The sequence below is a fragment of the Diuraphis noxia genome, unplaced genomic scaffold (assembly GCF_037042655.1).
Source record: "Diuraphis noxia isolate RWA-SAM2 unplaced genomic scaffold, SU_Dnox_SAM2 contig0001, whole genome shotgun sequence".
NCBI classification, from domain to species: domain Eukaryota; kingdom Metazoa; phylum Arthropoda; class Insecta; order Hemiptera; family Aphididae; genus Diuraphis; species Diuraphis noxia.
The window spans coordinates 89,402,170-89,420,153 of record NW_028301711.1 but is presented as its reverse complement, the minus strand read 5'-3'; the positions used below and the strand labels follow the sequence as shown (position 1 = coordinate 89,420,153).

At 25.7% G+C, this 17,984-nt stretch overlaps 2 long non-coding RNA genes across 5 annotated transcripts; one reads left to right on the top strand and one right to left on the bottom strand.

Moving 5' to 3' along the window:
• Positions 1–9,704: 9,704 nt before the first annotated feature.
• On the bottom strand, positions 9,705–13,877 carry LOC149062376 (uncharacterized). Its single transcript, XR_016189693.1, has 4 exons — positions 13,549–13,877; positions 13,290–13,454; positions 12,257–12,439; positions 9,705–12,198 (listed from the first exon to the last, which is right to left on the bottom strand). It is a non-coding gene; the product is annotated as an uncharacterized LOC149062376 (long non-coding RNA).
• A 108-nt stretch (positions 13,878–13,985) lies between these two features.
• On the top strand, positions 13,986–17,314 carry LOC149062375 (uncharacterized). Of its 4 annotated transcripts, none has more exons than XR_016189696.1 (3): positions 13,986–14,548; positions 14,648–14,747; positions 14,828–17,314. It is a non-coding gene; the product is annotated as an uncharacterized LOC149062375 (long non-coding RNA). The 4 variants fall into 4 exon arrangements; XR_016189699.1 differs by having other exon boundaries at positions 13,989–14,297; positions 14,401–14,747; XR_016189698.1 differs by having other exon boundaries at positions 13,992–14,747; positions 14,828–15,041; positions 15,110–17,314.
• The last annotated feature ends 670 nt before the right edge of the window (positions 17,315–17,984 follow it).

Here is a 17,984-nt window from a genome sequence, read left to right as displayed (position 1 = left end):
TAATGTAGAAATTGTTTGGACTCGTCGCCGTCGGTGAGAATAATATTACAGTGTGGACGACCACGGGTGGCGGCGACGGCGGCGACGGCGGCGACGGCGGCGACGGCGGCGGCGGCGGTGGCGCGGCGACGAGGATTATATAATAATTGTCTTTGCTTTTGTAGCCGGGACAACATACCAGGACCCTATATTATGGACAATTGACGCTGTTCAATACGACTACACTGGTGGTGATCATTCTCAATCGTATAGCTATAACGACACAATACAATTTATATAGTAGGCCTAAAGTCTCATATTGAAGACATACGCCATAAAATTACAATTATTAATATTTACATGATTTACCTACGTTTAATATAAAATTATAAAATCCCTCTCTATCAATAGCAAATAAGTAAAATAAACAGTAAAACCGTTCACAAACATATAATATAATATTTGCAATTATTTTTAATTATTTTCCACCGCAATTTTTAAGACAAATGATAATCATTATCAACCAACATTAAGTTTGTTATCACAAATATATCTGTAACTAATATATAACCATTATAACTAAATAATTTAAATTTAAATTTGTATACATATGTATTTAAAACTGTTAAAAATGACACTACACTTCCGATAATCAATGATCTGCATTATCAGATCAAAGATGTCATCACTTTCATGTATAAAACGATTGGCATTTGTATGGATGAAAAATGCCTTAAAATTATTTTTAAAACAAATACTATGAAAAAATATTTCTCGATATAAATACTACTCGTAGTAAACTTGTACACATAGACATAGTATTACATTGTCATTACAGCTTACAGAAAATTATTAAAAATCCTGATATAGGTAGCATATTTTTAATTTAAACATATTTCATAACTTTAATATATTTGATTAATACCTAATATAATATTTTAATAGCCAGGAACAAATATGACCCTTGGATCCTGAAACTTTTGATGGCTGTCTTATATTATTTTTACCATATCAAAAACATATTCAAGTTCTGTAATCAGTTAGAATGTAAAAGATAAATTATTTGTATGAGGTCACTAGGTACGTCAGTTCATTTTATTCTATTCATTCATTTTAATCTGTAGACTATAGTCCAAACTCCTAAGTAAAGGTCACTTTGTAGTAGTTTTTACGTTTTATTGTTCAAAATTCATAAGGCGTAAATCGTAGGTACACATTGCACAGGTCGGGTAAAAACGTTCATTCCAGAACGCGGACACTTTGTAATGTTATATCGAAAAAAATAATAATCTTATATAATAAAATATAACAAACGGATATCATCTGACCTAAGATAAAATAGGTAGTATTTATGCTATATAGGTAGTATTTATGCTATATATTTACAAAAATTCAACGGATAAACCAAAAACTGTCGGTTTCGTGAAGTACCATTTAAAATTAACAATAACTTATAAAAATTACAAAATCTTAGTTGAAAAATATCGAATTCTAAAAAAAATTATGAATATGCAATTATATGCATTATGTCCAAAATATGCAAAAATATGCAAAAAAAAAATTGGTCCGATTTAAACGAGAATAAGCCAAATCGTGGACAAATCCGACAACCAATCAATTTGGACTAAAGGAAAAAAACATGCAAATGCATATAAATCCTAGCCCTAGTTATATGCATATAGAAATATTCAAATATGTCATATACATACTACGTAGTTTATATGTAAATATAAATTTTGAAGTAAACAGAGTGTAACAAAAAAGCCTGACAAATAAACATATAAACAAAGATTCTAGTTAAACAAAAATAACGAAAGTTATATTGTTAATTAATAATTTAAGAAATATGACATTATTATATCAAGAAATTCCCATAAAAACAATATTTGGAAAAAAGTCGATGCATTTTGATGTAATTAGCTCTAAAAAAAATATTGATACTTAATTTTTAAAAAATGTGAAAAATAGCTGCTTGACTTAAATAAATGTCTTACGCCAAAATTTGTTTAAGAATTAGGTCACCTAACATCAATTATAATAATAATTGTAATAATACGTTACATTATATTTGATATAATTGTTCATGACTTCAGACTTATTTATATTGTACCTATATGTTATGTATACTTAATACTTTATATATTATAATATAAATAATATAATGATAGCATTTTCCACTTTCCACGTTTCATTTTGTAAAATTTAAATATTTATTTATTTATTTGCTTATTACAATTAATTTTTAAGTTTTGATTACCCACTCTTGATTAACCTACATAATATCGTTATGTATCACATACGCTGTTACTTACAACACTAAAACAAGGCAATATATTATAATTAGGTATTAAAATCGAAGGGGTAATCTATATGTTTACAACCTTGTAAAATCGCATTTGGAGGTAGTAATGATATTATAAGTTAAGCTATTGCTAATATTTAATAGTATCTGTTAGAAAAGCTTCTGCATGAAAAAACTGTTGCAAACATATCCGTGGTTATCCGATACATATTGATTGAATTAGCTATAGATAATCTGGATATTAAATAAGTACTTTAGACTAGAGTACAATGTTAGGTAAATTATTTAGAGATAAATGTAATAAGGTTAATTTACTCTTATATTTACTTTTAAAATAGAAAAGTAACTACGTTACTTTGTGATATTATAGGTACAAACAAATTGGTTGGTATTTTTTAAATTTCTTTTGCAATTTAGTCATTCTATAAATAACGTAACTAGAAATAGGTATAATTGTAAAAACATATACAAAAAAAATAAAAAGTTACATTAAAAATATTAAGCACGGATACACGATTGTTATCGACGAATGGATGAATATCGAATCCGAAATAACAGCTGTTAATTATCTTATTAAATTAAATTTTATTAGTTAATATATTTTTGTATTATTCATTCTGTTAATTTTCAACCATTTAGTATTACCTAATAGAAAAATACCACAATGCGGACGGGCCCTCATGAGGAGTACTGTTATAATTTTTTTTTTGACTGAGCATAACAATGGTGTAATATGGTAACATTAAGTGAACTTAGACTTTTTAAGGGGTTTAGTATAGGCAATCTTAAATTTATTGGATTTTATTTAAGACTTTATAATTAAGATAAAACTGTCTGAAATTTATTTTTCTTTCCTCAGCATCACTTTAACCCTTTGAAGCACAAGTTTTTTTTTTTTGATTTTTTTAATTTTGACGTTGTGTTTCTATTATTTGATTACACCATATTATGAAAAAAATGAAAAAATAAATAAAAAATAAAACTTAAGTACTTAAAACAGGTGGTATACCGTATTTACCACCATGCATTATCCATCGCTCAATATCATAACAATATGTATATTATGTTTGGTAAAAAATATAAAACTATTACCTTCCTCGTAATTTAAATATAAATCTTTATTATCTTATAATGCCAAGATCAATTAAAATAATTTTCCAAAAAAAAAAAAAAATTCCCTTTTATAATAATAAACAGTTTTATAGTAAAAATATTAATAATAAAATAAAGCTGATCATAAGTGTGGCCTTTGTTAGAATTCTTCTTAGTAAAAAACATAAAAATAAAAAAAACAACCTTTTTTTATAAAATAACATTATTATACATAAGTATTTTTTTTTATAGAATAGAATAATAAAATAGTATTGTAACATGTTATGTTTTCAATTTATTTTTTATGATATAATGAAAAACAGTTTTTTTTTCCCAAACATAATGGAATGTTACATGTCTCACACAACCATTCAGTTCTTTTTTGTTTTGCTTTTGTGCTGCATAGTGCACATCTTCTTAGTGTACCACGAGTAGGTTGATGTGCAGAACGCTCAAACCGTACTTCTGGTGCTACATGTGGTTTATGATGAGATACTTGGATGGAGTGATTTTTTTTTTCGTTTGAAGCTGATTTGGAGCCAACAAGCCATCAACTACCCTCCTACGAAAGTCTTTTAGTGAAATCTTTTCTAGTTTTAGTTGTTGATGAAGTATAAAAGAATTTACGAATACAGTTATAACACATAAAGAAAAACACCTAAAACCTAAATACCTAACAGATTTTACTTTAGGTTACGCCCAATCGATTCTTCCCGTTTTTTGAGCCTAATAATACCTATTAGATTGTATTAAACCTATTATTTACGCGTGCGCGCGCACACACACACACACACACACACACACACACACACACACACACACACACACACACACACACTTATTATAAAGGCACTGTACTAATTCAAGTATTTGAGTATATTATACTTATATTTAAGTATATAAAATACCAAATATATTGATAGTCGCATACCGACATGGCACAGTGATGCAGCCCGTTTAATATATATGTCGACATGTCGTATCCACATAGTGAAGTCACTAATTTAATGAACCGGAAATCCATATTGTAAAATTCGTCCAGATTGTGAGTTTTGACGAAAATACATTATGTGGACATCCATTTCATGAAATGGACAATATCTACCTTTATTGTGTACTTTTAATAATTATTAAAAAACAAGATTGTTATGTTATTTTGCAATGAATAATAATATCATATTATATATAATTTATAACTAATCTAAACTATCTAACTAAATATTAATTAATAAATATAAAATAAAATAATATAAATAATAAATTAATAAAATTTAACACAAACGCGTATTAATAACGCGAAAGATTATTATACATGTACCAGGAGCGTATGCTATGATCGTGATGGTTGTCGAACGAGTAAATACTACGCTGCCGCCGCCGTGACCGATGCTCATCGCGAGTCGACGATATTAAACTGAACGAGTAGCGAATATCACATGCGACACTGGTACTGTCGACTCAGTTTTGTATATTTCTGTTCTCGAAATGAACTATCTAAATAAATATTGTTGAAAATTGAAATCTCGATCAACTTTATTGCATGAAAATTGTATAATATTATGTATAAATATATATTATATTATAAAAATGGTATTCTTGAATATTATGATATTATGACCTTTTACACATAGACCAGCCATGATATGAGGGGCTATATTATTGCCGAAAATATTTCAGCCGAAAATATAATAATAATACCTATTAGATTGTATTAAATCTATTATTTACGCACACACACACACACACACACACACACTACTCATTGTGATATATTATTTGTATTATAGAATATAAAATACTTAAATACAATAACCATAGGATTTATTATTGGCTATTTTTTTCAATCGTAAGTAACTTGTTTATTGATATAAGTTTTTTCTAAGACATCTAGGTGTTTCAAGCAACTCTAGTACTTTCGCCTTAAATACATCATTATTAAATATCAAAATATTTAAAAACAAATTTATATTACATACACTACACATTTAACTATTTAATAAATACTATTATATACTATAATCCTACATAATATGTGTTTGAACAAATATTGAAAAAATAGGAAATATAAGCCAGTCTTTAAATTCAAATACATATAATATTTTGCTAATAATGAAATATTTTTTCTATATAATATTCACTAACACCTATTTTTTTAGTATTTAAATTGTTAGTTTTTTACTAAAACTAACAATTTAAATACTAAAGGGTATGAATAAAATCAATTGAAACAAAAAAACTTCTGTAAATTAAATTTAAGTATCTTTTTTTTATGAAAAATTAATATTTTTAAGTAAAAAGACATTAATACATATTAAATTGTTCATGTGTTATTGCAGTTCATAAAATACATTTTTATGAATCTGCATTATATGTCATGTATCCATTAAATTAAAGATAGTATGAATTATTGGTAAAGTACTAAAATAGATGTTGATTTGGTTGCCTATCTACCAAGAGATACATAATAGATACATGTTGCGCTTTTTACATTGAAGGAACATTGTAGAAACGTTGAAGTTTCTTTTAGAACCTGAAAGATTGAAATATATGTAACAGGGACGTATAATGTGATCGTGATGTTCGTTGAATACTTCCACCGGCCGTCGAAACTACGCGCCACGCACCAACGACGCTAATACTGAAGAACGATTATCGACTATAACCCTGGTACCAGTGGCGTATTTTAGGTAATTTCTCGGGGTGATATCCAATGTTTAATGAATATATAATATATAAAATTAAAATAGTAAATTTTAAAATAAATGATAATATTAAGTTTTTTTTAAGTTGCGGGGGGGGGGGGGGGGGTTCAGATATGGAAGGCACTACCCTTATCCCTGAAAAAAAACTACCTGGATCCTGGTACTACTGACTCCGTTTCATCAACGCAAATCGTTATTCGTCACTTATCGCGTTCGATAAAAATAAGGTAAAAAAAGCGGGTAAGTCGTGGATGTCGCTCTGCTGCACAGTAGGTTACAAGTGGGTTACTGTAATGGATGGAATTAAATTTGAATCCAGTTATATTATATCATTGTATACGAAAAACGATTCTGAGCGAAGACGGTTTATCTGTCTAGGATATATTATAGATTATTAAAAATTTTCAAATCTTAGATTTAAAACGAAAATTTTTTATGAATTTCTTGTTTGAAATACTTTGCAGATTTTCGTGATTTTTACATATTATGTTGTCAAAATTCAAACTTTGAATGATTGTAAAAAAAAATTGTGACTACGCATTTCTTTTATTTTTCAATTGCTATTGTAAAAATATGATAGGAACCATGTATTAAATTTTCAAATCTTAGATATAAAACGAAATTTTTTTATGAATTTCTAGCATAAAATAATTTATGAATTTTCATGATTTTTACGTATGTTGTCAAAATTCAAACTTTGAATCCTTGTAAAAAAAAAAAATTGTGACCATGAATTTATTTTATTTTTCAACTGCCGTTGTAACAATATGTTAAGAGCCTTGTATTAAATTTTCAAGCTTTTCTGCCTAACAAATACATTTTTATCGATATTAATTTTAAAAAAACTAATAATGTTTGAAAATTTCAATTGCCTATGAATAGTTCAACTTAAGTCGAAAAATTTTGAAAATTGCATGGTGGATAGAATGTACTTATATAAACATTCGGTGAAAATTTCATGTATCTATGGTCATTTGTTTTAAAATTAAATCAAAAACCAAAATCGATTTTGTCGAAAAATGAGTGTGCGTAAAATTTCCCGTTTTCCCCTTAATTTTTAGTTTGAAAAGTATTAAGAATTTTTTACTTTTGACCCCCCAAAGTACCAACTAGATTCACTTTCTGATCGAATGAGGTACTGAAGTCAAAAATCGAAGCATTTTTACTGCCCTAAAACGTGATGACAGACACACAAAAAAAAAAAACACACATCATGGTAAAATCAATACATTCATCGCTCCGCTCTGAATCTAAAAATTTTTTAGCCATTCGAATTCAACAGAAGATTAAAACTTACATGTTTAAATTGACGATAAACAGCAGTACAGGGATCAGTGCTTAGACATTATTGGAATCATTAACCTTGGGACATTGTAGCCAAATTCGTGCCGTGGGGGCCCTATGGAATATGTGTCCTGGTGTATGGTTTAAAGGGTGGACATCAAAAAAAAAAAAATATATATAGTAATATTTATAATATTTTAAACTATACATAAATAAAAATATGAAAAAGACATTTTTTTCACTTATTTTGGACCTTAACAATAGCAAATTATTTCTGAACAAATTTCCAACTATGGTCGAGTAATCAATTATTTAATTGCAATGTTTTATTCAAATGGTATTTGGATTTATATAAAATTATCGTATTCATATCTTATTCCTATCTACCAATCCGATTTTTGGGGGACGGGATTGTTAACGCAGAAAGTAGATTGTATTGAAATAGTTTGATTTGCAATTTGCTTATTTTTTAGTCGCGATCGCGATCGATAAATACAAATAATAGTATATATATAGGTATAATTTACTGATATTACACATATATTATATATAGTTATAATTTAAAACCATTTTATATAATACATATGGTATTATGCAACTTATAATAGTAAACTTAATAATAAAATACAATTTTTTATTATATATACTATATTATATATATGAAATATATATAAATAACGATGATATAAAAATTAGAATAAATATAGTTTTTTAACATTTTCAAAACATTGGATGGACAATTGATATACAATATTTGACACCTACTAATTTTAAAATGTTGTGACTATATTTGGCATTAAATATTCGGAGATCAAATATTTTTTAAATAACTGTATAATATTCTTGAATAAATATTTGAAGTATAACCTAATTCAAATATTGTGAAAATATTTATATTTTCAAATTGCTGTGTGGGGAAGGATAAAATATTGAATAAAATATAAAATGTAAATAAACTATTACAAAGCTCAAATATTTCAATTGATCAGGCTTCAATAATGTTATATTAAATGTTCATTAAATGTTTCTCTTCAAAAAATGCGTAATTGGGAACGAACAAATTTTAAAGCTATTAGTATTAGTGATTAAGTTAAAATACAATCTGAATTAAAAATTAAAAAGAAAGCAGTTATGGGTGAAGATATTTTTGCAAATCAATTTTTAATATTAGAGAATACCTGCTTCAAAGTTCTTGATAATATTATTATGATGGCTCAAATGAAATGGAGGTTTCAAAATTATCAAATATTGCTGATGATTTTCAATTCATTTCTGGTCATTCACTATCTCTATCTGTTACATAAGTTGAAACATTGAAAAAATGAGCAGCTGATTTAGTAGGTAATCAAATACAATGAAGATATAGGTATGCCAAGAAATAAATTAATGAAATGGAACTTTTTAAATATCAAGATCAGAAACCAAAGTTACAAAACGCAACTGTTTTAAATATTTTAAATGCAATTAAAAATATGAACTTGATTCAACTTGCCAAACTTAATGATTGCATTTAGATTGTCACTTCTAAGGAACACTCTTTTAGTAGGTAAATTGAAATTTAACTAGGACGTATTTACAATCAACCACATATGACATATCGCAAGAAAGATTAACTAATTCAGCAATATTGTAAATTGAGAATGAAATAACAAAACACGTTGATAATGAAGACGTAATTGAAGATTTTGTTTCAAAAGTCTGAGAAAATTAAGTTTTTAACTAAGTACATAATACATATGCACATTTAATATAATATATACATATGTACATATATGTAATTATAGGTAATTCATATTTTCAGATCCCCATTTTGTTGTATAATATGAGTGATTTAAAAAATACTATATCCATATTAAAATCAAAAAGGATATTATCTAAATTTTTATTTTTGTAATTTAACCAATTCTGACTATATGTTTTACTGCTATATTTTAAGCATTGTTGTAATAAATGTATTGTTATGATTTTTCATTAAATTTACTTTAACTTAAAGCAAGTTGCATTACCTAGTATTTCATTATAAAGTGTGTTCAATATTATCTGTAATATCTAAAATCTACTTGACTATACAATAGATCTACTTGATCACTTTAAAAAGTGATAATTATTACGATACAAAAACATTCGATCATTTATTGTTAAAACCATAATAGAATAATATTTTAACAAATATACCTATTAACTAATGAATAATATCTACCATAGGCTTATATTTCCATCTTTCTTTTCTAATTACAATTGTTTATGGATAAATATTTTTAGAATTTAGTAACAAACAATGATCATCATAAATTGTCTAAATAGAAAGATTGTGTATGGCTGGAATAAATAAATAAACTAAAAAATAAAACAAAATTATAAACATTTTATCTTAGCGCCTATGAATAGAATTAGCCATTTTACTAATAGGAACCTAAATACAAATGTCAATAGTTATTGTTTACTACTATTTGTAAAACATATTTGGAAACAGTAGACAATAATAAAAATATTGGTTTTGATTTGTAAAAGGTTTTTTGTTACAGTATAATTTCGCCAGTACCTTATGTTACATGTTACATATAAATTATGAATATATCCAAATAATATTATACAATAATGTATTGTGCAAATATTTCTATCTACACATGTTTCAATATAACAAAAGTTATAGGTAATGAATAAGATTTTATTTTGATTGTACTAATAGCTGAGATAAGTTAAAATGTGAATAATTATTTACTTAAACTATTATATAATAATGTGTTAGTTTTTATAGCCATAATAAACTATACACTTATCACTAATATTGTAACTTAATGCACTGTGTAATATTATAAATCATTAATAATATAATATAATATTTTTATCAGTTTAATCCTATAAAATATTATTATTATACATTTATTATATATTAATAAAAGTGAATAATATAATATAACATTGATGAACATATACAATAGACGTTATTATGGTGACAAATACGTTGCTACTTTAAATTATATTATGTTGTACTAATTATCATTTAAACGTAGTTATATATTTAATGTAATGGACACATATTATTGATATTACTAATAATGTCTTAATATCTATGTTAAAATCGGGTTTTTATAATTATTAGGAATGCAAAATATTTTATTTTTTTTTTTTTAAAATAATTAAAGTATGCTCTAATATTTTAGTTTGCTTTCTAATTTTTTTAAGTATTTCTAAAAATATTTATTTTTATGAATAAGTTATTTTAGACTTTACTGATACTCTATAGGATTAATAAATATTGAAGTTGGTTGCCAAGCCCAGTAGGTATTTGCCAATACATAAATGATAAAACATGTAAGCCAAGAAGTATGAACACTGCTGTAATTATTTATAGGTACACTATTACCTAGACATCAGTCAAAAGTTTTGATTATTATAGAAAAAAAATGTTAATACAAATATGTAATTGATTGGTTAAGTGCTATTAAACAACATTAAATTAAAACGTGTAATTGTACAATTCTACTTATTAAAAACAAAAATGATAAAGGAAAAAAATCAATTCTTTAATAGTATTTTGTTATAAATGTACTTACTATTAATATTTTCAAATTAAATTTCGTTTTTTTATTCATACTAAATGAATCTTGCATATAAATGTTTGATTATGTAAGAAATCGACAATATTATGTAAAATTAAGCAAACCATACTTTGCACAAACCAGATAAGAGGACGACACACATTTGTTGATTCCATCTTATAAGTTCATAACATAGCAAATTTATGCTCTGATCACATGTAGCTCTGTTAGTTTAAAAATTAGAGAGAATCAACCTTATTATGAAACTTAATGGTTGAACATTAGCTATGTTTGTAAGTGGATTTTTACAATAGTTTATTTTTAGCAAGTTATGCTTAATATACAATAGGTAATACAAAAAATTAAAAATGCTCGTGGTTCACTACAAAAACTGAATATCATAAGAAATTCACACGCAACCACAGATAAAACTCTTACTAATATGTTTCATAATAGATTGATTCACTCTAATTTTTAAATTAATAAAGGTAATCATGATTTTTTTAGTGTAAATTTGCAATGTTACTAACTTGTTAGATAGAAACACCAAATGTGTGTGAAGCATTTTTTATCTAGTTAGTGCAGAATACAGTTAACTTAATCTTACATATTATTATTGGGTACTTAAATAGTTAATTATTGATCTTTCAGATACATGTAATATGGATTTTAAAAAAAATTAAAACTAAAATTACATTTTATAAAAAAATTATATATTATTAAGGGGATTTCAGCGCACCATTTGTTTTCTCTTTCTAGCCCACACACAACATACACAAAATGTATTTACGTAGTATCATTTTTTTTTTTATCTTAGAATAAAATCAGCTATAACAAAAAAGATAAGGAATCATATTTTTAGAGAATGACATATCTTGAGACAATATTTAGACAAATCGATATGTTATTATATAATGTATTTATATAATGTTATTCTTTATCATTTTTGTAATGGATGATTTTAAACCAAGCTTACTTAAAAACATAGAAAAAATGATTCTCTGCAAAATACCTTTTGTCCATGTTGCGCTTGAGCCAGAGAGAGAAAATCAATATTGCGTTGAAATCTTCTTAAGCAATTTGTTAAACGGGCTTATTATAATAAAATATCAACTAAAATTAAACATAAAAGATTATGGTTTTTTTTATCAGGTAATTTTTTTCTTTGAGTTTTTTGCAGAAATTCAGTTCAAACATAAGCACTCCAAATCAGAATCATGACCCCTGTTGAGAATAGCTAAGGTGTAATGTATTCTGGCGTTCTAAAGAATGTTTTGGTTTTTCTTCTGTTCTGAAACTATAATTGAAAAATTGATTATACAAATCTTATAGAGTTTTAAGTATTTTATAATTACATGTAGGTTTTTAGCAAAATTTAAATCTTCATATTTCACACAACCAGTGATTTCCAATTTTCAGGTTTCAAGATTTCACATCTCAGTAAATTATATTGCGAGATCGTAGAATAGCTGAATGCTTCAAAACATCCAGTGTACAGTGTAGGAACGTATGGTAGACATCAAAATATCCTTTATTATCTATAATTAGTAATACAATATATTATACAACAGTAAAGTATGAATAGTAATACTAAAACAATATGTATATTATGTGAACAAACATAACAAATTTACAGTCCTAAAACAGGTATCACACATAAGTCAAAATATTTTTTTAAATGAACAAACATTATTTATATAATTCTATTATAGTGATATAATTTAACAATAGTATTTAATCAGCTTAATAAGAAAATTATAAACTACTAGTGAATCCCATACACTTTGTTGCCAGTTAAAAATGTTTTTTAATATTCGGTGTATTGGTGTTCAAAACTTGAAGATTGTCATCGAGACATCGACCACTTGATAATGCAAATGTTGGTAAATGCTTTCTTAGTTAACACTTATAATATGGTTGTGTGAAGGTACTGTGCAAATTGCAAGCCTCAAGCTATCATTGTTTAGGCTCTATGTTGAACAGCCAGTGAGTCGGTCCGGATATATTATTCAACTATATTATATTACAGCCTTACCTAAAATATCCAACCATGATGATACATTTAAACAAACTGTTTTTTGTTTATCAATGCCCGTCAATTTATCCCATATAAATCTTCTTTGTATATTTTTATTACGGCCATTTTGATAGTTTTGACCAAATATAAATACAATCCTTGAATGTTGTACCACCCAATTTAAATTTCTCAATAATTTTTTTTATATTTTACCAAGGGGAAATTATGAGCAAAATTCCAACTATAGTTCAAAAACATTTTTAAGTTCCTAAAAATTAGTGATTACATTTGTGAGTCCATAATACAATCAAATAATCTAACTACCCAGCAAATAATAATTTTTTTTCCAGCAATTATTTACTATAATTTACCTCAAAATATTCCATTATTCTTAACCAAGATATGACTTCATGAGAATATAATTATTTTTGGTCTTCAAATTCAAAGGTCTGGAACAACTTAACAAATTTACAGTCGGCTTCTCCCATAATTCCTTTTTCTGACCTGAGGTGCTGTCGTTTATCAGTGTATGATCACTATTTTCAAACAAATAATACATATATATATATATATTGGAAAATATGTTTGGTATAAAATTATAATTTAATTATTATAACTGTTAGCACTTACACACAATAAAATGTCCAATTCATAGTGTATACTAAAGAACAACAACAATTAAGACTTGGAGTGAATGAAAAAAAAGTTTTTTCAACAAAATATGTTTATAACATTATAATATTATTGCAGCTAGTTTATCACTATCCTGAACATATTTTTAAAGTTAATTTCAAATATAATAAAATTTATAACAAAATCTTGATTAAATAACTAACATAAAAAAAAACATTATTTAATCATAACTTATAGGCAATTATTAGGCATTGACCTATTATAATTTATAAATTTATAATAGGTCAATGCTTATAGGATATAATATTAGGGTAACCAAGAGTCAGTGTCTTCGTGTTAGTAACAGTACTTATCAGCTTATCACAAAACATTGTTCGTCCGATGCGGAGCGTTGAGATAGATAACAATATTTATTGTTTATCATTACAATTTTTTACAATTTAAGATAGTATCTTATCCTAAATGACCTAAATGTCGCTGTTTATCCACGGCGGCAGTCACTGTGGTGGCACGGTTTAAGTCGTTTAAAAAAATTTTAAATTTATATTAATTTAAGCCTCTAATATTATAAGGTATATTATCTTAAATCGTGAGTGCTATAATGAATATTATGTACTTTAGTCACCACTACTATATCGTGTATGAAAAATATATTATCTATACACTCAGACTTGAGCGACGACTCTCTCAACCGAGCTACAAAATGTTCGAGTATGAAAAACCGGTCAACCTAACGTCGTATAAGGGTAGGTTCACACATAGTAGTTGGGTTGCAGCGGTTGAACCGCCTAACAAAATTCAAAATGTTTGATTTTAAATCCAATTGCTTTATATGCGTTCAAACTTTAGCGGTTCAGCCGTGGAAACGGTCGCTTCTGAAAAACCGACTGTTATGTGTGGCCCAAGGCTAATAAATTGGCCATTACACGCTACTCAGACACGAGGCTTACATTTTTCTTTCATCTGGAGGATTCTAAGTTTCAATGATTCCAATCTGGTTAGTTGAAGGTGATACGTGGCAAAACCTACAGTAAATTATTGTATTTTGAGTGCCTTGATATGGATGCCAATAATACCAATACATTTTGTTTATTAGTGGCATCAAAATGCTGCTAAAATCAATAGTAATTAAGTCCTGTCGTGTATTGGCAAACATTATCTTTTATTGCTTTGTCCTAATAATATTGTTTTTAAAGGTTAGTACAATAACTGAATAATTTTATATCAATATATTTAATATTCTATGTCAAATAATGTATTTATTTTTTGTATATAGAGCTGATGTGTATTCAACTTAACAGACAAAAATATTCACTTGGTTCAACTCAAGGTGGCTGACAGTGTGTTGTTAAAAAACATGAAACAATCAACTCACAAATCAAGATGACATCTTATTCCTGCATTCGGTTCATTCACCTACCTCCAATTATGGTTTAAAACTAAACACAGTGTTGTACGTAGGATTTTTCAATGGGGAAGGGGAGGCTTAGGTGAGATTTTTGCAAATTGTTGTAAAACTAACTCGGTCAGTTCTTTTTTATTGATATTTTTGTTAAAGGTAATCCATTAAGACGTTCTTCAATCATGGTTGATCTTAAGTACTATTTTAAATGTTTCAATGTTGAAAATGTTCTGTCTAGAGCACCTGAAATTAGCTTTACCCCCTGTGTACACCACTGTCTATACACATCTATTTTCATGAGGATATTTCAGAGGATGCCATTATCTTGTTACAATGGTATTGTGTCAATTCTACTACAAGAACATTTTTATGTGCATACTTTAGATAGTCTAAGTGTCAATAGCCGCAGTTTTAACATAAATATTTCTATCCAATGTACGCTATTTTAGCTATGAGATTAAAGCATGTGTATTGTGTATGCCAACATTGGCATACTTAGATAGTTTCATATGTACATATAAAAACAACGGGCTTTGTTACATACTTAAAAAGTGCCATAAATTAAATACAATCATATTATTTGAAATATGTTAATTAAAATAGCTTTGAATGGAGGTAAAGTTATCACTTGAACAGTAACTTAACCTTTTGTGAATACAAATTTTGTTTGCTTTAAATAGCAGGAATTTGAAACCATTACATTATTAAAAATATTATTCTTTTTTTTTATACAATTTACTATTATAATTTACTTATAATTTTCCTAATAATCTTGTGTTATATTTTATTTTATTAATTTCTACTTTTTAGAAAAAATTATAGTGTATGTTTGTAAATTATATAATTAATGTATTTAATTTTTGTGTCTTCACTGCATAAAGTTTATGTTAATTATTTTATTTTTGAGTTAAAAAGTATATTTGATAGTATTGATGTATTTCAATCTAAAACTACACTTGGTGTCAATATTTGTGAATTGCCTTTTTGTATTAACATTTAGTATGCAATTGTATTTATTGTTATTAAACTTTATCACTACTCACTACCCTGTATATTAGAGCATCGAGTATAGAACATTGTAACATATCATTTTAAGTTATGAAAAGCTTAAATAGTCTGTATTAAGACCAATAAAGGGATACTGTTAATTTTTAATTTATAAGTAATGCAATCAAGGTTAAGCATAAACAAGTTTATAAGTTAAATATTTAGTTATTTTTAACTTACTATTTTTATGTTTTGATTAACTTAAAATTTTATTTTATATTTCTATTAGCTTAATTTTTAATTTTTAATATTTTTCACAGTATAATATCTTGTTTATTTCCATTATATTTATAAATTAGTAAATATAATATTTTTTTTTTAAAGAAATATGTTTTATTTTTGAAAATTCTTTTTATTGTATACTTATAGATAAACATTAATTCATCCTAATATTAATTACTAATAATATAGAGTAAACATTAGTTGTCCGTATAAAGAGATTATAGTAACAAAGTTTCTACAAATTATATTCATAACACTAACTAAGGTTATTATTATAATTGTTATTATTATTATTGTTGTTATCATTATTAGGTTGTTATTATTATTATTGCTCTATACCAATTTATATTTATCATAGAGATGTACTTACAGATATTTATGATAAATATATTGTACAAAGTATAATATTATACTTTTTAGTTTATTAATTATCTACTCATTACTCTATTTTACTATTATTTAGTATTCACTATTTACCTAATACTTATTGTGATTGGTTAGTCTACTTATTGGTTATTGCATTGTTATTTGTTTCATCGCTTATTTTAGATACTAATTTGCAATTAGCAAATATATGAAATACAAATATAATATGATTATACAGGGTGATTGATTTATCATAAAACACTCATTATTTCAAAAAGTATTGACTTTTTTCAAAATATTTTTTTACATGGTTTCAAGTTGTTAAAAAACCAACGTTTTTATTAAAAAATTTTATTTTTAAATATTTTTTATCCTTATCATTTTTAAAGTATTTTACTTTTTTGAATGACAACATAGAGTTTTATTTCATATTCCAAAGCAGAATATTTTTCTAAGTATTTTGATACATAAAAATCGAATTCGGGGCTAGTAGTTTATGAGTTATAAGTATTTAAAGTTTTGATTGGCAGAGTGGAGTGGTACGACTTTTTGAAATAATGAGCGTTGTCTGAAATGTGAATAGTTTTCTAAATGTTAAAAGCTTTAAATTGTACTTTTTTTTTTGTTTATTTATTAACTGTCTAATAAAATATGAAATTTTAAATATTTGCAATATTTACTATATATTAAAACAAAATACTCTAAATTAAAATTAATTACCCTTAAGTGTGTATTTTTTTTTAGTCATTTGTTTTACTTGATTAGTAACCAAAATGTTAGGTTTGTGCTTTTACAAAAAACTTTTGAAATTATCTAAATACTAGTTGAGTAATTAGTTATTTGCTTAATTTTTCCATAGCGATAATCAAAACTTATATTTATTTTTCTAATGTATTTATTAGTCATTAGTGTTCTTATTTTTTATATTATGAATAGTATCAGTATTTTATAACCAAATTAATTTTTAATTTTAGGCAATAATAATAATTAAAATATTTTTATTCTGTAATGTCGCTTTTTGTTTTTATAATAGTATCTAACTTTATTTTTCAAATACAATGCTTGGAGCTTATAAACAATAAGACATAATAATTAAAAGTTCAATAAATTATTATAATCATTTCTTAAAAGGAACTTCTTCTAATGATTTTGTTCAAACTTTAGAAACATAATGAAAACAATAAACATAGTTCTTTTTCCTTGTGAAAGAACTTCATGTAATTCAGTAAATTTCTTTGACAGACATAAACAATTTTATTTATCAATTGTTCCTAAATACAGGGAATTTAGATAACTTTTATAGGAAAAGTTTTTATGATGTTTTTTTAGAAATCAAGTCAATATTATAATAAGCTATATTATATGATAATAACACTGAAAATGTTTAGGGAAGTCT